This window comes from Gekko japonicus, unplaced genomic scaffold (genome assembly GCF_001447785.1).
Source record: "Gekko japonicus isolate JY-2015 unplaced genomic scaffold, Gekko_japonicus_V1.1 scaffold100, whole genome shotgun sequence".
NCBI lineage: Eukaryota > Metazoa > Chordata > Lepidosauria > Squamata > Gekkonidae > Gekko > Gekko japonicus.
In genome coordinates, this window is record NW_015167060.1 from 1702322 (window position 1) to 1726832 (window position 24511).

General features: G+C 43.8%; 1 pseudogene; it reads right to left on the reverse strand.

The window, feature by feature from the left end:
• LOC107111535 overlaps positions 1-21306 on the reverse strand; it is a 42333-nt pseudogene extending 21027 nt beyond the window's left edge.
• Positions 21307-24511: the final 3205 nt, after the last annotated feature.

Below are 24511 nucleotides of genomic sequence, written 5' to 3' on the forward strand. Positions count from 1 at the left end.
GAAAGAGGTACTTTTCTCCCTTTCTCACAATATAAGAACTCGTGGGCACTCAATGAAATTGCTGAGCGGTCGGGTTAGAACGGATAAAAGGAAGTTTTTCTTCACCCGAAAGAGGTACTTTTCTCCCTTTCTCACAATATAAGAACTCGTGGGCACTCAATGAAATTGCTGAGCGGTCGGGTTAGAACGGATAAAAGGAAGTTTTTCTTCACCCAAAGAGTGATTAACACATGGAATTCACTGCCACAGGAGGTGGTGGCGGCTACAAGCATGGACGGCTTCAAAAGGGAATTAGATAAGCATATGGAGCAGAGGTGCGTCAGTGGCTATTAGCCACAAGATATAGATAGGGGCTCTGGGGCAAGTGATGCTCTGTCTTCTTGGTGCTTAGGGGGGGTCAACCATGGGAGGGCTTCTAATGTCCTGGCCCCACTGGTGGACCTCCTGATGGCACCTGGTGTTTCTGGCCACTGTGTGATACAGAGTGTTGGACTGGATGGGCCTTTGGCCTGATCCAACATTGGTGTCTCTTATGTTCTTAACCTATTTATCTACTTGCAGTTTCTTGCTTTTGAACTGCTAGGTTGGCAAGAGCCGGGGCCAGAGACAGGAGCTCACTCCGTCATGCGACACTCCGGTGTGCAGCTCAGCATCTTAACCTCTGAGCCACCGCAGCCCCCTATTCACTTAACTACTCAGCACTAAAAACTACTTTGCAAAAGCCAGCATGGTGTAGTGGTTTAAGTGCTGGACTAGGATCCGGAAAATCCAGGTTCAAATCCCCACTCCGTCATGGAAGCCTGCTGCGTGACCGTGGGCCAATCACACACTCTCAGCCTACCCTACCTCACAGAGTTGTTGTGAGGATAAAATGGAAGAGAGGAGAACAATGTAAGCTGCTTTGGGTCCCCATAAGGAAGAAAGGTGGGATATAAAATGTTTTTTAGAAAATATAGAAGGATAGCCGTATTAACCTGTTTAAGTAAAAAACGGAGTCAAGTGGCATCTTATCAAGTAACACATTTATAGTGACTTAAGCTTTCTTGAGCCAGAGTCTACTTCATTAGATACTTAAAGCCAGGGTTATTTTTGGGCAGGAACGCAGACGAACGGAGTTCCGGCTGGCTCCCAAGTTGGCCACGCCCAGCAGGAACTCATTAGCATAATGGGCCACACCCAACAGTAGAAACTCATTAGGATTGGCTACATTCGGGGTTTGTGGCCTAACATGCAAAGGGTTCCTGCTACAAAAAAAGCCCTAGGTTTTGACAACAAACAAGGTAAACAGAATAAGAAGCAAAAGGTGGGTGTGGCTGGATGACCACACTTCTGGTAATGTGGGGTGTGGCCTAATATGCTAATAAGCTGCGCTGTCAGGTGTGTGGCCTAATATGCTAATAAGTTTCTGCTGTTGGGTGTGGCCTATTATGCTAATGAGTTCCTGCTGGGCTTTTTCTACAAAAAAAGCCCTGCTTAAAGCAATTGCTGAAATGGGCAGATATATGGCCTGCAGGAATTAAAAAAATGTTTTGCTTTTTTTTTTTAAAGGAAGAGTTATAAAGTAAGACCAAACCATCAAGCAATGCAAAAAACAGCTGTTGGTATTTCACAATACAGTTGAATTAACATATACTACAACTAGCTGGTGATATAACTGCTGGTGATCAATAGGCACAACAGCATAAACACCAAATGAACACTTACTTTCTATAGTGACCTCGTGAGTCCCAGTATTTGCTGAGACCAAATTCCAGAAGGTATTCCAATTTGATAGTTTCACAATGGAATTCCTTTGAAATTTTTGTTCACTGTCCTTTAGTTTATGTATCAAGATGTCGTGGGAAAGTGAAAACTTTCTTTATTGATTTCTGATTGTAATAATTTTTGATGTCTAGTTTGTCTGTATTTATCCTCTTGTATAGACTGACTAATGTGGTCTGTGTACTGATGGCAGATCATGTTTTATATCATGCCCAAGGACATGCAAGTGAACATGCCCTTTATTGTATGGCTGATATTGTTTCGTCTGACAATCACGCTGCTCATGAGGCCTATGTAGTTATGAGGGCAGAGCTGGCATCCAGATTTGTTACATGAATTTGTTCTTGAGGAATAAAGCTCTGTTAGGTAGCCCATTACTGCAATTAAGTAGCTGCTTCAGAGGAGGCAGTGGTCTGTAAAGAGGACACAGCCACCAACCCAAGGGAAGGATCATGTTGTGGGAGGAACTGTAGATTCTTATGATGATGCACTGGAGAGGCCTTAGCCGACAGCTTCAAGCCATGACAAGTGATGTTCTGTTACTTTTTCTGATAGATCTGTTTCATAGCAGGTAAACCTTGCTTCCCGTTTGGCCCTGCTGATCTGTTTTTCCACATTCCTAAATAAGTACTGTAGATTTAAGACCATCTAACGTAAATTTGACAGGTGATGGACTCTATCAGAAGGACTGAAACAGAGCTGATCATATCAGAGAGCATACCCATTTAGACCAGATTATGCTGCAAGGTATAGATGGTGTCTGAAGCACATATGTATGCAGGGCTCTTTTTGTAGAAAAAGCCCAGCAGGAACTCATTAGCATAATAGGTCACACCCAATCGCTAAAACTCATTCGCCTATTAGGCCACACCCCTGACAGCACAGCTCATTAGTACATTAGGCTGCACCCCCATGTTACCAGAAGTGTGGTCATCCAGCCACACCCACCTTTTGCTTCTTATTCTGTTTACCTTGTTTGTTGTCAAAACCCAGGGCTTTTTTTGTAGCAGGAACTCCTTTGCATGTTAGGCCACACACCCCTAATGTAGCCAATCCTAATGAGTTCCTGCTGGGCATGGCCAACTTGGGAGCCAGCCAGAACTCCATTCCTGTGCGTTCCTGCCCAAAAATAGCCCTGTATGTATGTGTTAAGTCCTCAGTTGATTTACAGCATAAAGTGGTTTTACATGCCATTTGCCTACTTGTATTGAGGTGTCTAAAAATTGGGTCTGTTGTCCATTCTTTGGTTGGCAATAGGATATGTATCATTGAAGGCCTGGTGAAATTCCTCAAATCCTCCCACCCCTCTTTGTCCAGAATGATAATGATGTCTTGGTATATTTCAGACAAATGAGGGCATTAGGAGGAAAAGAGTTCAGGAGCATAGCCATAATAGCATATTGGGGAGCCACAGCAGTACTACCAAGCAAATGTTAGCATTTTTATTTCTACAGAAATCATTGCTGACAGTGGTCCTCTATTACAGTCTATGACCCACACTCAATATCTAACAAAGTGAAACCACACTAAGTATTTATCTTTAAGTAATGGAAGGGTCCAAAAATTGACACATTGAGTCCCTCCATTGTCTTGGTATATTTCAGACAAATGAGGGTATTAGGAAGGAAAAGAGTTCAGGAGGATAGCCATAATAGCATATTGGGGAACCACAGCAGTACTACCAAGCAAATGTTAGTATTTTTATTTCTACAGAAATCAAAAAGATGCTTGGTGACAATGGTCTATTACAGTCTATGACCCACACTCAATATCTAACAAAGTGAAACCACACTAAGTATTTATCTTTAAGTAATGGAAGGGTCCAAAAATTGACACATTCAGTCCTTCCATCGTCAGGCATCAGTTACCACAGCCAGCTTTAACCACGGTTATGTCAGCAGCAGTGATTAAGGCTATCCAGGTTTCCCACTAAACTCAGGAAATGAAACTAGGGTTTCATAATGGTAGGTGTGTGAAACAAGATATTGGACTAACTGGATGCTGAAGTAGCACCCTTGCTTTTTATGTCCATTCTCTTTGAGACAGGACCTCCAAGGCTTTTACCCCAAGTTTTCACCTGTCTGATTTTTTCCTAATGCCATAGAACTGCCCTCTGATTTCAGTAAGCTTGTCTTTGGGCATCAGAGGCATCACACACTAATTTCAGCAGCTTTAAGGACAAACAAGTATGTGTTTCTGTTTTCAACAACAAAATTAAAACTATTGTATCTCTCTCAAAAGAGTACAAATAACTCTAGAGTATGAGGCAACTCTCATTCTCTTCCACTTCAGTGACATATTTGCAATCATGCTTTTTAAAAAAGATGACCAGAGCAAATTGTTCAGGCATGAGCCATGACTACAGACAGAACAAGTGCAGCCTGGATGAGCAGCAGCCGGGCAGTCATGTGAGAATGTTGGCCACTGACCACCTCTGCCTTTAACTTCAACAACAAAATTAAAACTATTGTATCTCCCTCAAAAGAGTACAAATAACTCTAGAGAATGAGGCAACTCTCATTCTCTTCCATTTCAGTGACATATTTTCAATCATGCTTTTAAAAAAAAGATGACCAGAGCAAATTGTTCAGGCATGAGCCATGACTACAGACAGAACAAGTGCAGCCTGGATGAGCAGCAGCCGGGCAGTCATGTGAGAATGTTGGCCACTGACCACCTCTGCCTTTAACTAATAGTGTTACACTGATTAAACATGTAAAATTGAAAAGAAATACCATATAATATATGACATTACTGAGGAAAGGTGCGTAATATAAAATAAGCAGAAATGAATACCATTGAAATTGATCCCTCATCTGTGGAATTAATTTCGACTTATACATTTTTGTTACATCCTTTATCTCTTTTGAACTACTTATCAGCTGTAGCAGTCTAACCAGACTCTCACACACTCACCAGTGGTAGGATATGACCATTTCTGTAGCAGTAATCAGGCCGATGTTGCTAGAACAAAAAGTCTTGTGGCTTCTTAAATACATTGTGGCATAGAATTTCATGAGGCAGACTTCACTTCCCAGGTGCATGACATGTTTTCTGTAGTCGGCAGAAATTACATACACACATACATCATACATATACACATAAAAGGGTACACACAGGAGGGAGGGAAGAGGAATGATGAAGCAAAATGAGATGGTGAAGCAATGTGTTACATTACTGTGCAAAGCACATATGAAAAAAGATTCCGTCAAAAGAATAAAAGATACCATCAGAGTGTGTATGTACCACTTTTTACTGATGATAAACTGGCAAACTAAAGAAAGTAAATAAATCTCTAATGAGGGACAATTACTGTCTGTAGCAATTCCACTGTCTATTGAACCCCAGCATGACAATGTCAAGCTGATATATGAATTCTAACTTAGGAGCTTCATGCTAGAATTTCCTTTTGCTGTTTTTTTAATTGAAGTATGGCAGCTTTTAAGTATGACAATGCCCAGGAAGGTTGAAATGCTTTCCCACTGATTTTTCAGCTTTCCATTTTTAATGTCTTTTGTAAAATAACAGAGACATACCTCATCTCATATGGTTGCTGTGAAAGTAATATACAATAAAGAACACCAGCTGCTCAGCGAGAAAAGTACCTAATCTGGTACATACCTGAGTACACTACACAGTCTACCTCTTAATTCCGAGGACATGAGCGTGGATAATTCCAGTTTTCAGCATACAGCTGGGGGGGAAATCAAATTCCTAATTTCTTGTTTACCTGCAATACGAATGTTTTGCCAGAGAAGCCAGGTTTCAGGCCAATTTGCTACATGTATGCTGTGCTGTTGGTGTAGTTTTCAATTCTGTATAATATTCCACGGCCTGTAGCTGAGATTTGTCCATGGATCGCTCCTTGACTGATGGGCTTCTGGGTCACACAAGCATAGTAGCTGATATCCTACAATTCCAAGCATGAAAGAGCAAATGAGAGGACAGTCTAATCTTGTAGTTATTATATAGAAAATTGATTTATTTTATATATTTATTAAAATAGTTATGTTCTTCCTTTTCTCATGGCTCAAGGTAGCTTATAAATAATAAAATATTACAATGAAAACCAATAGAATTAAACCCTGGATACACCCCCCAAAGAGGCCTACAGTCCGTACTCCATTAAAAGCCCTGGTGAATACAATGGCCTTTCAGCGCCACCTGAAGATTTCTAATGATAGCCCTCCCCTCACCCACCCCCCTCAGGGAGCCCATTCCTAGTGAGAGCGACAACAGAAAAGACCTGCACTCTGACTGATGCTTGGCAGGCTGCCTTAAGTGGGAAAACAGCCAGTAGGTGGCAGCCTGAAGACTATAGTTGACATACAGGAGAGAAGGGGCTGTGGCTCAGTTCCGTGTTCAATGCCTGTCATCTCCAGCTGTCAAGTTGTGGAAGTCTTTCACATTACTTACTACCTGATTATTTTAACTAGAAATGCCAGGGACCTTCTGGAGAACCACTGCCAATCTGAGTAGACAATATTGACCTTGATGGACCAAAAGTCTGATTCAGTATAAGGCAGCTTCATGCATGTGTTCACAGAAACATGTGGGAACCGACAATCCTTAGGTCCTCCAGCACCTTGAATTGGAGGGGGCGGGGGGCTGGCAGTCAATGTATCTGTTTTAAGATGTGTGAAATATGTTTCCATCATCTAGCTTCTTACAATAACTGGGCTACCACTGTCCCGCTCCGGAGGTCGCGGGCCGTGGGGGCCGGACCCCGGAGCCCCCGACGAACCCCACAAGACCCCCACTGCACGCCTTACCAGGAAGGGGAGAGCACAACGATCCGGCAAGGGAGATGGGAGCGGCGACCCCGCCCGCAGTGCACCCCACCGGCCAAGCCAGGGGGCGAGACTGGGGTCTGCAGAGCAGCCCCTGGGAAGAAGAGCAAGACGACGGCAACGGGGCCGACAAACCGAGAACGGGCACAGAACGGCGAGAGCAGCCGTAGAGTGGCGGCGCGGCCCAGGGGCCACCAGAGCCACCGCCGGCGTATCAACATCCACCCCAGAGACACCCCACCGGCGTCCCGGTAGATAAAGGGGGCGTGGCCCAAGCCGGAGGGGCGGCCCCGGGAGCAGGGTGGGGAGATAAAAGGCAGGGTGGAGAAGGGGCCGGGGAGGAGGAGTACGCTGTGAAACAGAGGGAGACGCAGAGAGAGAGAAACGCACGACGGGAAAGAGAGTGGGAACGTTCATAGCATGCTGGCAGAGGGACACTCCGGGTGCACTTAACCCTGCCCCTGTCTGTCTGAGGCCCCTCACTCCCTCTCCCTTTTTGAAGCCGACCGCTTCCAGGGCCGCCTGTCCTGCCGGAGCCCAACCGAGACCCCGACAACATGGCTACAGGGGGCGCTACACCGAGGACCAAGGGAGGACGCGACAACCACATTCTGAACCAGCTGCAGTTTTTGGGTTTTCTTCAAAGGCAGCTCAATTTAGAGTGCATTACAGCAATCTAACCATGAGGGTACAAAATCTTGGATCAGTGTGGCCAGGTCAGTTGAGTCCAAGAAAGAAGAGAGTTGGCAAACCAAATGCAGCAAGAAAACTAGACAGTTCAGAAGTAGGCCCTCCACAGACATACATGTAACCAGAATATTCCAAAGGAGAGCACAGCTTTGCTAAGTGGAACAGAAACAGCAGTTCTCTTTCAAGTCAGACCCATACAGGACACTGACCAAGATGCAAAAATATTGGTACAGACCAAGTATCTGCTGATGGAAGGATTTCTGTTGATGGAGGGATTTCTACCAGTGGACTTTGACTTTCTGATCATTCCCTTCCCACTGCAGCTCAGTAAGTTCCACAAAATGCTGCTTCTGGTGGATGGGGGACATGAAGGGGAAATTGGAGGTCTGCCATGGGAAAGGAGAATCAGCCAAAATCACACACACTCTTTGCTGATTACAGATAATCTCTGCAGGATCCAACCTAATGCTTCTTTTCAGAAAACAGCCATACATGAAATGCTTCATATTTTAAAAAAATCAACATTACCCTCTGTCCAAGAGTGTTAGTACAAGTGTCAGTAATCCAGGACATTTCCCTTTCTCCTTGTAATGTCAGGAGCAGCAACATCAGTTCCAGGTCCTGCTAAGGACAACAGATCTGTCAATCCTCCTTTATTTCCCAAGGCAAACAAACTAGAACAGTAAGCTTTCTGACAGGCCACAAATGCTATCAGACAATTCAGACTTCTATTATTTGGAACCAAAGCATTTCTGTACATTTTGGTCTCATCAAACCTCAACAATAGGGCTTTGCTATCAATGCATTTCAGCTTCTCAAGGTTCATACTGAACCCCAAATGCACTAATGTCATTACAGAATCATCTCCGGGTCTGAATTCAGAGATACCAGCTAGCTATCATCCCTCTCTGACATGGCCTAGGCTATATATGATCCAAAGTGGAAAAAAGTATACTGTTTATATCCCACCTAAGACTATTTAAGGTAAAGTAGACCTTGATAATTTGCTTAGAATTGAGAGGCATAAAAGAACTATATTATGAAGAGCTATACAATATATGACAATATACATTGTCATAATTTGTATGTCCTTTACACTGACATGAAGGATGCCAAACTAATTGTCATAATTTGTATGTCCTTTACACTAACATGAAGGATACCAAACTACAGAATGTAGACATATTGCACCTAATTTATCCACAACGGGCTTTACTGCTAGTGTAGACATATTGCACCTAATTCATAATGATCTTCATCTGTTGTTATTCCCTTTAATATGAAAGTATGAGACCACTGTTCAAAAAGCTTGATATACGGATGAAAACAGCAAATGTTGAACAAATGTGATTTATTTTGTTTTCAGTATTTGGATCATCCTTTTAAAAAATGATCTTTGCTAGAAAGGCAGGACTGAATTTTATGACTTGCATAAAACATGTAAATTAAGAAACTTTGCATAGGTTTGCTCATTTTGTATATTTTACTGTTTCTCCTAATCATGCAGAAAGATGCAAAGAGATAGTTGGACACTGAAGCCCTCTGGAATTCTTATTCAGTCATACATCTTCGACTTTTGAAATTTCACTAGGCATTTCCCACAGACTTTGAAGCCTATTCTCACAGCGATAGGGGTAAAAAGATGTGGTATAAATGAGAGCTGAATCACAGAAACCTGAATTCTGCACCCAGTGCGAAATCCCATGCATTTTCTGTCTTTGCACAGAATCACACAGGCCTGGTTCAATATACAGTTCCTGCTTAACATGCTTCAGAAGCAGTACAGGCAACTGGACTTACCACTGCTATGCAAAGGTAGCAGGTAGTACTCTAGTCAATCTGCCACAGAAAACTAATTATTTTTTTTCCCCCCCCCCATCAAGTTGCTGCTGCTCACTTATGGTGACCATCCTACAAAAACATGAAAAGAAGGTGCCCTCATCTATAAATTCCTTCTTGGCCATTTCTATCATGAATTGCCTTATTTTCTCTAGGTCACCATCATACGTAAGAACATCAAAATTCAGCTATTACCACAGGCTTCTACAGGTATACCAACATCTCAATGAGGTACAGAACCTACAGCATCCAAGACAGACCAGGTATTGCTGTTTTTCCAAAGATACATTGTACTCTGTTCTCAGAGGTTAACATATTTAATTCTTCAGAATTTAGTTGTCTCCATGTTGTGCCCAGATACTAATGCATACTCCACCCCATTCAATGGCTCAACTTCCACTCTGAATGTTATAACGAATTAGCCCCCTGTTCTAGAATTGTGCTGTCATCTATTTGGCGAAACAAATTGGTATGTCATGTTTTCTCCCGCTTCCCCTCAACCAAGAGAAGCTTTTATAACAATTGGGCAAATAGTAGCTGTAGACAATTCCTGACTGCTGCCTGTCAAAGCATATCATTAAAGGCTGATTTACATGTGACAAAATAATTCCACATAATGCATTCCAACTGCTCCTGTGGGCTACAATTTGCAAGGGCAATTGTAGTATGTGAACTGACCCCCCACAGATATAGCCATAGCCTCTCTAAAGTATTTCCTCTGGCAGAGGTAGCAGAAGAGAGGTCATTACAATTGTACGAATTGCCACTGAAATCTGTGGCTATATTTATAGAGTCTTCAGTTCCCAAGCTACACTTTTATGCAAATACAATTCACAAGGACAGTCAGAGCACATTGCTCTTACAAAAGAAGGCCTTGTTAATTTCTGAGCCAGCCTTACAAATACAACATGTAGTTAAAAGCCGGCCACGTATGTTTATTCCCCACAAAGTGAAAAGAAAAGGGCATACGCTTACCGAATACTTCTCAATAGTAACACCAGCCTTAGCCCCACTAAACGGAACATCTGAAAGATACCAGACAGACATATCAACAAATACCTGACCTCCTAGTTTCTAATCTCACCAGTCAGAGGTGCTAGGAAAGCAACGGCTATAAGAGCAGTTGGGAATGTACTGGTTCAGAATTTAAGCTTCACTCTATTTACATAGGCTCTGAGTAGGTAACAACATTTAAAAACAATTAAAAACCAATCTACCGTTGAAAGCACCATCTGCGCATCCCTGGCAGCTAAATGCTTGCCAAAATAAGCAGGCCTTGATGCTGCTGGAAGATACTCAGGCTTTGTCATAACCTAGGAGGAAAACCATTCCAGAACTGGAATGAAGCCACCAAGAATAGATATACTTCCCTTTCACTGCTAATGGAAGTATCCCAAACCTGAAGCAGTAAATGTTTTGTACTACCTCATAGTGAGAACAAAGGAATATCCTAAAGACAATTGTGGCCTCTGTACTTCACAAGCATTTTTTTTTTTTGCAGATCACCAGCCTATGGTAAACCTCACTGTTCTCTAACCTGCAGAGTTGCACCTTTCCAATCTTTTACACTTCAACACACATAAAACCATCTGGATCCCACTACAGCTTTCAACAGCCCAATGTTTCCGCTATACTGGGGCTGTGATCATACGCACAATTAGACCCACCATAGGTGCAAATGCTGGGCGGATTTAAAGGGTGCGATCAGACAACAACATCTGGGAAGTGCCCAGCAGCCATTGGCAACCTGTTCTGCTCTGCCGCAGAAGTGGAGTTAAAAGACACCGGAAAAAATCTGTAGAAAACGGGTTGCGACGGACCACGGATAGACTTTCCCGTCTGATCGCTCCAGTGCGCTCTCATGGTGTTGGGATGGTCTGATCAGGCCATCCCGACTTCATGCCATTGGTTCCCCCCCCTTCTCAGTATGCGCATGAAAAGTACGCAGACGAAGAGTGATTTCAGCAAAGTGTACTTTATTCGATCAGGAACAAGACGCCTTGGCCGGCTCGCAGGCCGGCTTATATTCCCCTGGAAACCGCCACCCAAAACACACACCCCCACTTCCCAATAGGTTATTTACAGTGGCCGAGAGTTCCATAGGCTCTCGGCCACAAACCTAGCTCCCTGATTGGTGCGGGCTAGGATCCGCATAGTCCATTGTCTCTTTGAGCGAAGCTCGACGTTTGCTCCTGACCGCGTGGAGCCTAAGCAGGCCACGCGGTCTGAGCTGGATACGTTACAGCGCATCATCGCAAACTCCATAGGGAGCCCTCAGTGTGGAGATGTGATTCCTCGATTCCTCGTTTAAGCGCATTGGAAACAAATGGCAAAAAAAAACCCTGACTCACCCGTGGTTGCATGTAATCACGCAGTGGCGGGCTGTGCCCGCAGCTTCCAAGGACTGTGTGATCGCGCAACTGTGGGTCAAATTCCTCTGAAGGAAATAGCCTCGCTTCCCCTCCATTTTTTTCTGGTGCGTGTGACCGCAACCACACAATTCCAAAGCTCCCCTTTAGATCTACCTGTTACCACTACACTCCCTTATCTCCCCGGCCTTCCCAAAGTTCATTGTCTGGCTTCTCCCAGACTGCCTTCCTTCCTTGCTTTCCTCTATACATACACTAAAAGAAATGTCCTCTTTTTAAATATAGCCTTCAAGGCATAGCCCATACCTCATCCTGGCTAGTGAGGATCTTAGGGTAGTAATGCAGTCTGGAACACAGAAGCTATGACATGTCCTGGCCTGCTTCACTGGTGCACCGCCCTGAAAATGGTTCTACGGATACTTAGGTCCTTTTTGCCTTTGCCGGCCCCTCTGGATTTTCTCAGTGTTCCATGGCAAAACAGAATCCAAATAACCTGGGGCAACAGCAGGCTGAAACCGGGCTGACCACTGAAGGGAGGTAATGTAATGCAGAATGGAGGGGGAAAACCAGAATAAAAAAATTTAACTCGATTTTAGTGCAGAATTGCTTGGAGGACACCGTGGTGAACACGGATTAAAAGGAGAGTGCAGAAAGGACCCTAGAGGATTTGCTGTCTATACTTATGCCTCCTCACCTCCAGCCCATGGATGAAGCTAGATTACAGGTCTGATAATACAAATAATGGAGAAAGGTGAAAGAAAGAGGGCAGGTGAGTTTCTCTTACATCCCAACAGTTCATTATTTTTAAACTAAACATTGTCCTTACAGTTCCCATTCCATCCATTCAGAATATTTGAACTATGCCAGCTCTATTCTGAATGTAAAAGGTGCACACAAGCTTTTCTGTGCATATCATCACTAGCCTGGATGTTTCAACAGTGTTACCTTCTACCGGAGCTCATCCTAGTGCTGTTATAGTCCTAACTCACCTAAACCTGCACATTTCTCCATCATTAAAGCAGTCCTGGCCTAGATAGTCCAGGCTAGCCTGATCCTGTTAGATCTTGGAAGCAAAGCAAAGTTAGCCCTGGTCAATATATGGATGGAAGACCAGAGCAAGGAATACCAGGACCTCTATGGAAAGGCAGGCAACAGCAAACCACGTCTTTTAGACTCTTGCCTTGAAAACCCTATGGGTCACCATAAGTTAGCTGTGACTCGAGGACAAAAAAAAGGGGGGAAAGCTAAGGCTTTTACTTCATCAGTAGTAACTGAGGAACTGGCTTCCGGTCTGGCTCCCGCGAATGGCGGACGCATCCTCGGGTCGCTCCCGAGGGCGTCTCGCCCACCCGCGGTGGAGGAGGGAATCCTCACGAGCGGAGACCCGAACGAGCCCCTCAGGAAAGGAGGAGCTCGGATGCGGGGCGCTTTAGGGCGCACTAGGGGGGAGTCGCTCTTTCGGCCGAGAGGTCGGAGACCGAGGCTTCCGCCATGCCCTGCCCCAATGGACCTTGCTGCGTGAGCGACCCCGAACGGGGTTTAGCGGAACCACCAGACGTCACCGAGTGATAAAGCGACCATCCGAAAAAATGGAAAAAGAAAAGATTGGCTTAACTGTGAGTTGTCAAAATGCAGAGAAAAAGAACTAAAAACGTTTCCCCCCCCCAGCGAAAAAGGCGAGGAGTTTAACCCTCTATTTGTACAAGCGAAAAAGAAAAGGAGGGGGGGAATGGACTGAGCGGATAGTGATGTTTTCCTTTGATGTATTTGAAACAAAGCGAGAAAAAGTTTTGTCTCTCTGGAGCACACTTTAAGAACTTTCTAAAAGTAAACAAAAAAGAAAAGATGTCGGAGCTGGGCAAAAGCGAGTGGAGAAGAAGGGAGGGACTTCCGTCTGGGCGTTTGCTTGTGTGCGAGAGCCGGCTGTTGAATGTTTGGACTGTTTATGGCTGTGAATCCGACGGGAGTTTTGTAAAACGGAAAAGTTTGAACTGTGACAGCGAGGAGTGCCTGGCAAGCGCTTATATAAGTCAACAGTTGCGAGGAGGACCCAGTAGAGAGTTTGGGAGCGGATATAAAAGCGAAAATGAAATTAATACCATTCTCAAAGCGGGGGACCTCCAGTAATGGCATGAAAGGAAGAGGATTTATAGTGGATGAACTGAGAGTGTTAACAGCAACCCGAAGGAGGATCGAACAAGCCGGAAGGAGAAGATAACAGAGGAAGCTCCTCCACGTCAGCGATAGTAAAAGTACCCAACACGCAAAGAAGCGGTTCTGAATGCGCCCAGAAGAGATTTTTTTTTTATTAACAGAAATTCAAAGGAACATTACTAACATACTGACAGAGAATTACATGTGACCGGACTAAGAAAAGAAGTTTGACAACACACAGAAGAAGCCCAAGAAGATTAATTGGACATTACTAACAGCTTAATTTACCAGTTTATATATCACTCAGCTTTTTCTTTCTCCCACTGTCTACCCTTCCCATTTCTTCTTTTAAGCGAAATACCTCCCCTTTTTAGGGGAGCCAATAAAATCTTTATTAAAAAAAAAAAGTAGTAACTGAGGAGCTGTAACAAATCGCTGGTGGAAAATAGAAAAACAACAAAGCGCACACAGTTAGTGTATACTCAGTACAAATGTATCCATTTATTTATGTTGACTTATAGCCTCCTACCACTATCTAATTCAGTTCTGAAGGTGCACTGAAACTGAAGGCGTAACTGAAACACACACATCACTGTTGTTTTTGGACAGAAATTGCTGTGCTGGTACAATCACTTTGGACAAACGCAGTCCCATTAGCATAAGGCAGCTCAGGCCATTATAACTTGCTTGAGTCAACTGGAGTTTCATAGATGAGCATTTCTGTATTTGTCCTAGCTATGGGATATCACAAAATAAATTACAGAAGCAGCCATCTCAAGTTACTTGCTCTGAAGGCAGTTTAATGTGACACCCCTTATTTACTCCTCTTTTTGTGGCCAAAGGTGATCTGGAATGCACAGGTGAAGGGGGTTGGGGGGAGAGACAGGGGTGGGCTGGTAGATAAACAGGGATGGGGAAACAGGGAAATTGGACTCTTCTTTCACTAGACATATTCCTTCTTATTATTCCAAATTTTACTTTTTCCAGTTTACCAACAGACAAGCAGGTACACTAAAGCTCCTGTCAAGTAATTTGCAAGTCTGTCTTTAACAATGGATATACTGTGTTTGTTGCAAGTAGATAAATAGGTACCACTTCGGTGGGAAGGTAACAGCGTTCCATGCACCTTGGTGTTTAGTCATGCCGGCCACATGGCCACGGAAACGTCTTCGGAAAGCGCTGGCTCTTCGGCTTTGAAACGGAGATGCGCACCGCAACCCTAGAGTCGGACTCGACTGGCTTTCGAGCAAGGGAACCTTTACCTTTATACTGTGTTTAGAGCTGTTTGAAGCTTAGGTTTGATAAGTAAGACACTATTGTTTATATTCCAGTTTTCCCCAAGATGACAACTTGTGTGTGTGTGTTTTTTTTTTAATTCTCTTTCAAATTCCTGGAATTTTTATTAACTCTAGCATTTGATGCAAACAGCAGCCTTTGTGTGTTAAGTCTTTATTTCCCAAACTATCCATAACTTTCTGGTTAGAGTATAAGGTCATTTCCAATATGAACATGTATTTAAAAAAATGCATGGTGCTAAAGATCACACACTAGAAACTGTAGCTCAATAAACAGCAGTGCTTATGTGCTGAGCTAGATGGTAGCATTAACCAAGCAGGGAGAAAAAAAATCAGAATTCATACCACATTATAAAGGAGTTCTGGTGCTGCTGCTCATCCTTTACTGCTATTTTTTTGGAAGGGCAGGAATCAGAAATCCAATTGCCCATGCTGGAAAGCAGCCAATTAAGGCTTACATAATCAGGTTTATACAGAATATGCAAGAGAAGGCTACTCAGCTTCACGGTGGAAGTCCGGCACTTAAGAGTACCATCCTGTCCTGGAAGGGTGGTTGTGGAAAGCACCATCGTCCCAGCTGACTTATGACTCAGCATGGGTTCTGAAAAGGAAGATGTTCTCACTAAACTGTTAGTGTTCTTTGAGGGGGTGAACAAACATGTGGACAAGGAGGATCCAATAGATGTTGTTTACCTTGACTTCCAGAAAGCTTTTGATAAAGTTCCTCATCAAAGGCTCCTAAGCAAGCTCAACAGTCAAGGGATGAAAGGACAAGTCCTTTTGTGGATCAAAAACTGGCTAATTAATAGGAAACAGAGAGTGAGTATAAATGGGCAATTTTCACAGTGGAGGGTGGTAAGCAGTGGGGTACCACAGGGCTCAGTACTCAGTTCAATGCTTTTTAACTTGTTCATTAATGATTTGGAGTTGGGAGTAAGCAGTGAAGTGGCTAAATTTGTGGATGACATGAAATTGTTCAGAGTGGTGAGAACCAGGGAGGATTGTGAGGCACTCCAAAGAGATCTGTCGAGGATGGGTGAATGGGCATCAACATGGCAAATGGGGTTCAATATGGCCAAGTGCAAAGTGATGCACATTGGGGCCAAAAATCCTAAATATAAATACACATTGATGGGGTCTGAACTGGCAGAGACTGACCAAGAGAGAGATCTTGGAGTCGTAGTAGATAACTCACTGAAAATGTCGAGACAGTGTGCAACTGCAATAAACAAGGCCAACGGTTTGCTGGGGATTATTTGAAAGGGAATTGAAAACAAATCAACTGGTATCATAATGCCCCTGTATAAATTGATGGTGCAATCTCATTTGGAATACTGTGTACAATTCTGGTCACCACACCTCAGAAAGGATATTATAGCATTGGAAAAGAGCAACTCGAATGATAAAAGGGTTGGAACACTTTCCCTATGAAGAAAGATTAAAACGCTTGGGGCTCTTTAGCTTGAAGAAACAACGACTGAGAGGTGACATGATTGAGATTTACAAGATTATGCATGGGATATAGCAGGTAGAGAAAGAAGGACTTTTCTCCCTTTCTCACAATACAAGAACTCGTGGGCACTCAATGAAATTGCTGAGCAGTCGGGTTAGAATGGATAAAAGGAAGTACTTCCTCACCCAAAGAGTGATTAACACATGGAATTCACTGCCACAGGAGATGGTGGTGGCTACAAGCACGGACAACTTCAAGAGAGAATTGGATAAACATATGGAGCAGAGGTCCATCAGTGGCTATTAGCCACAAGATATAGATAAGAACTCTCGTATTTGTGGTGCTCGGGGGGTGGGCAAGAGTGGGAGGGCTTCTAGGGTCCTGGACCCACTGGTGGACCTCCTGATGGCACCTGGTATTTTTGGTCACTGTGTGACAGAATGTTGGACTGGGTGGGCCACTGGCCTGATCCAACATTGGCTTCTCTTATGTTCTTATGAGTGGGTTAAGCCTTCTAGCATGAGTGTAGAGAGGACCTTAGCTGAGGCCCAGAAAAACCATTTTCTGCAGGGAAACTGATCTCGATTGCCTGGAGATTAATTGTAATAATGGGAGATCTCCAGGTGCCACTTGGAGGTTGGCAACTCTATCAATGCAAAACTATAGAAAGAGGGTCTTATGGAATTTATTGACCAGTCAGAAAGTCATAAGTGTCTCATAAGATACTCACGAGACCTGGCTGCCCAGTGTCCAATTTTAGTGGTGGAAAGTAACTGAAAGCTAAGTCAGTAGGTGTGGGTTTGTATGGCTGTGCTTTTCTGCTCAGGCAAGGCCTGGCCTGGCTGGGGCCTTTCATGTGCTACTCTGAAAGGGCCTGAGTCTTTGCTATGCTGTCTGGTAGAAGGGGGGGGTCTTTGTTGCTCTGTAGCATTGATTGTTTACTGGCTCTTTTGGTCCTGCTGAGGGAGAGAAACAGTGTGGTGTGACTTTCATAGGGTTGTCAGGTCTGAGTTGAAAAATACCTGGAGACTTTGGAGGTGGATCTTGAAGAGGGCGGGGTTTGGGGAGGGGTCTCATCATGGTACAATGACATAGAGTCCACCCTTCAAAGTAGCCATTTTCTCCAGGGGAGCTGATCTTTGTCAGCTGGAGATGAATTGTAAAAGTGGGAGATCCCCAGGCCCCACCTGGAGGCTGGCAACCCTAGACTTTAATGGCATAGTTAAAGCGAAGGGACACTGAGCTGATGCAGGTTTGGGAGGGAAGGAGGAGTCTGTAGGTCTGACTATTCCTTTTTAAAGCAAGAAGACTTTATCTAGCAATAGTGAATCAAAGGTGGTTTGTTTAGTTGTTTTTGTGATCAAGGGTCGTGTGTATGTCCCATTAAGCAATTCCCTCCAGATTTAGTACACAAAGGCTGCAATCCTAAGCATTTAGTTGGAATTCTGAGTCAACAACATGTTTAGGACTGCCATACAAATCTCTTTACCTTCCTCCATTAGACAGCCTGAAGGACGTTTTCCCTAGGGTTGCCAAGTCGAATCTTCTTACCGGTGGGGGAGCATCGCCGGACTCCGGGAGCTCTCCTCTAATGAGCGTGTGTGCAAAGCATGCGCACGCCACCAGCACGTCCCGGAAGTGACGCACGACGTCAATCAAGTTGGGGGCGTGGCCCCGATCGTCGGAGGGGAAACCATAGTGATCGACGTGGTTGTGTTACCTCCAGTGACGCAGCCACACTGCACTTCGGGGGGTGGAGTTCCCCCCAGGGCCCAATTCTGTGACGGCAGAAATCGGGCCTCCAAAGCGGGGGTTTACCCGCCCCCCACCCCCACTTGGCAGCCCTAGTTTTCCCCCATCTCACTTTCTGCTTACTTTTTAACATCCATCCTGTTAAAGAGCTTGGAAGTTTGCATGCTATCCTGGGTTATTTTGGTTGGTATTAGTACAAGGTATGGCTTTGGCTTTTGATTTTCTTTCATGCACACACTGAAATCTGAATTGTTTTCTATGCACTCCTTTCCCCCCCCCCCCTTGGGGCAGAGGCTTGACTTTTTAATTTTTCTGTTGACTTTTGTGCTGCTAAGCACCATGAGCATTTATGCTACAGTAGTAATATTAATTTGCCATCTGCCTATGAGATGGTAGGCTTCTTTAAAAAATAAAAACAGGCAATGTGTACACAAAAATACACAGCCTACAAAGATGGTTTTTTTAAAGGAAGCGTATTTCTTTGGTCAGAATATTGACAGAGGGTTGTGGAGAATCTTTACAGTGCATTCTGATGCAGAATTGCTCTAGTCTAAATCCGCTGAAGTTAATGGGCTTAGACTAGGGTACTTCTGCATAGGATTGTGCTTTTAGAAAGAGTTCCTCCTGCCCTGGACTCTTTTTGACTTGTCAAGCTAGTCATACACTTACTTACTTGGAAGTACATTCAGTCCAGTCCAGTAGGTTTTGTTCTCAAGTAAGCACGCATAGAATTGCAGTTGGCAGCTTTTTATTAACAGAGCTTATTACTCCTTTGTATATAAAAGAAATTAAGTACAAAACTGAGAGAGAAACCTAACTGGGTGGTATGACCAAGTGTTTGGAAGGCTGGTTATGTGTGCAGATGGTTGAAAGGGGTGAAATAAAAAGCATCTAAGAACTTACCAAGCTGTTTTAAAGAGTATCAGAGACTGTGATAACTTTTACTAAAAGTAAACAATCCCCAAACATGGTGCCCATGAGGAAAGATGAGAAAGACAAACAAGTGAAACCTAAGCTTCTTGCCGGAACTGTTGAATCAGCGAGTCCTGTTCCTAGACAGGACACAAATACAGAGTTGCAAAAGATGCTGACGGAAGCATTGCGGCCCATGCTGGAACAAGTAACGGCATTGCATAGCAAATTCGACACACAGAAAATGCAATTAAATAAAATAGCCAAAAAACCAGACAAAACTGAACAAAAAGTAAAAGAAGTGGATGCCAACACCAAAAAACTTTAAAAGCAACTGCAGGTGATGCAGAAAAAGAGACTGATGGAGAAGTCTCAACTATTACAGCTACAAATGGAGAGAGCAAGCTATGTCTTAAGAAAAGACTGAGAATCTGAAACAGACTATGTGTGATTCATTAGGCCCCATGGCAGACATAAAAGCGGATATTCTACAAAGCAAAATAGATACGATGTCAGGTCCAACAGTCAAGCCAATGGAGTACAGTCTTCCAAGAAGCATATACTTTATTGTCAGTACTATTGGTCAGTAACACAAGCACTGTTAGGAATGAGTAAAAAGGGAAAGCTTACTGAGATATACAGAGTTCAAATGACCCCCACCCGTGGGCAATCGGCCTGATTCCCGTGGGTGGGAAGGAATAACCGATGCAGCTGAGCTGGGAAACGAAACCAGTCACACGGTTGATTAATATGAAGACACTACAACACTACAACTAGACAGTGGTACAAGGTTACAGATAACAGGAGAAGCGAGACAGGGAAAGGAATGCGGCACCCAGTCGTATGCAGGTCAGGCGGGTGCCCCCTCAGTCCATAAACAATATGGCAGGGTAGCTGACATTCGATCTATAGATCATATTCTGAATTTACAAGAAAAAATAATCTGCCTGGGGAAGTGATTATAAGATTCTCTAGAAGACAAGTGAGAGATCAAATTCTCAAAGCGACAAATGGATCTACCCTGAAGATTAAGACAAAGAAATAAAAGTGTTAAAGGACATCCCGTTTGAAATAAGAAGGAAGAGAAGGAAATATAGAGACTTGGTGATATTTTTACAAAAGTATAACATCCCATACAGATGGATCGTCCCCGAAGGCACAATCTTCAAATTCATGGATAAGATAGAAAAAATTGACTCTGTTGAAAAGGCACACGAATTTCTGCATTTACACAGTCGTCCATCAGGAGAAGTAGAAGACAAGAGAAAGGATAGCACCAAAGAAAGCGAAGAAGAAGCAGCAGCGACATCTTCAGATGAGAAAGATTCCAAATTAGGGGCAGCTGCACCGAAGACAAGCTATCTTTTGAGGAAGAAAAAGTATAAAAAATGAGATGTTATTACACTCTGAAAGCTCTTACAATGTATTGTTATAATTGTTTCTTTGATTGCTTTTTAAGAAGTCAGAAGTGGTGGTATTTAAATTTATTTTATAGTATAAATTAACTATTAGATGACCACATTAAATGAACTTAAATCGAACTTTGAGTTAAAAGCTAATTTGTTAAGCAGTATCTATGATCACCATCTCTTGGGTTCTTAGTGGGTTTTCTTTACTTTCTCCCATAATATGTAGATCCCCTTCCCTTTTTTCGTTGTAGTTTATAGAAAATGCAAATAAAAAAATCCCCTAAGGGGGGCAAAAAATATAGTGCATTTATAATCCGCTCAGATGCGGATGTCCTTGTTGGGTTTAATGGCCGTAACAATCAGGGTTTTCCAGAGGGCATGCGGAACTGGCTCCAAAACCCCTTGGCCCACCAAGCGATCCTGCTCCTTTTGAATTTTTGGCTTCAGTGCAAAAGGAATGAGCCAGGCCTTCAGCCATATGGGCCACACCTCTGGGTTGAGCTGGAGGGAAACGGGGGGGTGGGTGGGTTCAGTGTAGCAACCGAGCGTTCCATCAAAGACGGCTGGGAACTCATTGCACACCCACTGAAAAGTCTTCTCGGGCAATGTGATCCACCCCTGTGACTTGGAACCACAAGGGTGCAAACCATGCTAGACCTAGTAAACTTGTGCGACTGCCCCCCCCCCCCGCAAGTCCAAGAGTCCATCAAAATTCCGGTACTTCACCCTAACCTTTCCCACCCCTTTAATGGCAACCTCATTCTGTTTGAAGTCCCGCAGGGTAAACCCGGCCGGTCTGAGGCGAGGGCCCCCCTTCAGGTAGAGCCTCCCAAGGGTGTCCTCCAAGATTATGGAAGTGGAGGACCCTGTGTCTAGCTCCATCTGGCATAGGGCTCCCTCAGTTAGGACAATCACTTTAATTTTATCAGGGGTGTCCTGGAGCAAGTAAAGTACCTGGTTTGGCTGGACGGAGGTGGTGTGCAGTTCCGTGGTGTGTGCAGCCTCCAGATGGGTGGTCTGTCACTTCTGGGTCCCCTTGGAATGGCAGGCGTGGGTGATATGGCCAACCTTCCCGCAGCTCCAACACATGGCATTTCGGAAACAGCAGGATCTCTGCTTGTGGGGCTCCCCACAGCTGGCACATGGTGTCGAGATGGCAGGTTTGATGGTGCGAGACAAGGTGGGTGTGCAAGTGCCGTGGCAGGCTGGTCGATGTAGTTTCAGGACCTCCTTGTCCTTGTCAGAGGTGTCCACATGGTGGGCCACGGTGGTGGGTCTCTGTGAAGATGGCAGGCTCAGTGCTTGGCGGACCTCCACTGTGAACTGGTCTGCAGCTTCTGTGGAGAGGGCTTCTTCCAGCGTGTCCTTGAACGTGGGGTCCCACTTGCCTATGAGCCTCCTTTGGATCTGCTCATCTCGCAGGCTGCACACCAGCTGGTCATGGAGCACTTTCTCCAGGTCACGGAAGTTGCAATGTCAGGCAGCATGCTGGAGGGCTGTAACATAAGCTGTGATCGACTCAACCATGGTCTGGTTACTTGTGTGGAGCGTGTGGCAGGCCGTGTTGATGGAGGGTGTCGGTGTGAAGTGCTCCTGCAGCTGGTCCATAATCGTCTTGTACGGAGTGGCTTGTACCTCTGCTGGAGCCAACAGTGAGCAAGTGATCTTGAAGTTCGAGCGGCCACAGACCCGGAAGAAGGTGGTGTGCTTCTTCACGCCATCGGTGATCTCGGAGGACTCCAGGAAGAATTTGAAGCAGGAAACGTAGGAGTCCCAGTCCTCAGCAGTGGCATCAAATGCGTCAAAGTGTCCTGGAGCAGCAGCCATAATCCCAGTTGCGGTGCGATGGGTGTGGCCCTGGAGCTCTGTGTGCGATGTGGTGCAGATATGCGCTGGCTTGCTCAACAGGATCCCATTCTCTTCGCCAGTATAAAATACTGGATTCAAGACACCTTGCAGTGAAACAGCTCTACTTTATCTAGTGATTTCAGGAACAAGACAGACAAACAGGGAAAACAGCCCTAATAGCATGCAAAGCCCACACCCCTTTCCCAGCACACACAACTATAGGTACAAGTACTGAAACATTAACTCCTGATTGGCCACCTCCCAGAGTTTAGGTAGTTATTGTTCTGAAGCAACAAGCTCAGCCAGTCTCTGGTAACTAGCTCTGGAATGCCCCAGGCTCAGTACATAACAAGTGCTGTGTGTACAATTTCAGTGGCTGGATTCTTGCTTTTAGCACCTGGAGCTACCTATACTGTTCTTCTCGAAACTGTTCATGACCTGTTACAGGAGAGGTTTTCCCAATAGATGACTGGCAGTGTGAAACTGACTATCCTAGTGATCTGTTGGATGATGCCATTGTCTTTGATGCTTCCTGAACGACAATGTAGGACTATTTCCATTTTTCTATTAAATCCTGCAATACTGTTGTTAGTTTTGCTTTAATTAAATGTGAGTAGCATTTACTGTTTATCCTGTGGTTGGTCTTGCAGCCACTCTCCCTGAGAGTCGGTGGTTGTGGGCTGGTAGTGCAGGCCTGAGACATGGCATGCCGCATTCTCAGCCGAGATTAGTAATCACAGTCATTCCCTTGGGAAGGCATTGTGACATAAGTGCTTGCAGCAGCTCTCCCCACTCTGCAGTGGCAGCATAACATGATAATTCAGAAGCTTTCATTCTCCAGAGCTGTCAGCTGCACAGATCTCTTTGACAATAATTTGCTCATCAAACGTTTTAAATAAATAATACTGCCTCATTTTATATTTAAGATTTGGCCCAAAAGAAGAGTTACTTAGTCGATAGCAAATTTTCTTCAAGCAACTTAATGAGGTGTTAACCTAACAAATCTCAAACACTATGGGGTATGTAATACAAAAGTGTGTATTAAACCCAAAGAAATTAATCATATTTATGCAAGAGGTTTTTAAAAATTCAATACTGACGTCTTTCAAATTATAGACAATATTTATAATATTTAGGGCTAAAAAAATTATTTACTCTTCCCTGGGCTTCCAGTAATGGAAACTATTAGGCCATTGGAGTTAATACCTAAAGCTGCAATCCTGTGCATTCTTACTTGGGAATAAATTCTCTTAAGTTCAATAGGATTTATTTCCAAATAAAAATGCGAGGTATTAGAGGTCACATGAGTTAACTTGTAACTGATTTCTTAAATGTATGTTGGAAAAGATTTATATGTAAATATTAGACCAAAAAAATTAAGAAGTGTAGGGTTAAAAATTAAGGCAGTTATTTTCTTTTGAGTCCAGTGGTACCTTTAAGACCAACAAAGTTTTATTCTGGGTATAAGCTTTCATGTGGATGCACCTGTAATTATTTTCATTTGCTTGAGACTGCAATGGGAGATAGAAGAGTACAAACAAAAAATGGCAAACTATATTGTTATCAGTTCAACTTCTTGAACTTATTATTGGGTATATTTCTTTTAATGTGTAATTATCATCATGCAAAATAGTTTTAAATGTTCAGTGTAGGCCACTGTTCGACTAAAATATTTATAAGATATCTTCTCTTTCTCAATCCCTCCCTTTCTGAGAATCAGCTACTTTAACCATTCAAATGTTTGGTGTCAATCAAAAGTTGGCATGAAAAATACTGTCTATATCACTTTTGCTCAGTTCTCTATTAACATTCTGCTCCCTCAGAGATCAGTCAAATACTTTTTGAATGTAGGTTGCTCTGGTCCCCAGTTCACCTGCCTTGTAGATGATAGGAAGTCTAGCCATGCAGTCCACATGACAAAAGCCATATTGCTGATGCAAGAAACCATTTGCTTTCTTGTGGGTGTAGTGTCTCCCATCGTTGTGATGTAGTGCTTGTGGAGTAGGAACTCAAAAGGGGAAAACAGAGAAAGCACAGTGCTGGCGTTCATATAAAACAGTAATTTCCTGGTGTAAGAACAAAATTCTGTTTAGTTTTGTATTTTATTATACATTATTAATCATAAGCACAATTATTTTATTTTACAAATTTGAATTACTTCAAGGAGTTAGGGTGGCATATGTGGCATGCAGTAACTCTGCAAAGTAGATTAGACAAAGTGAGTGTGAATTGTTTAAAG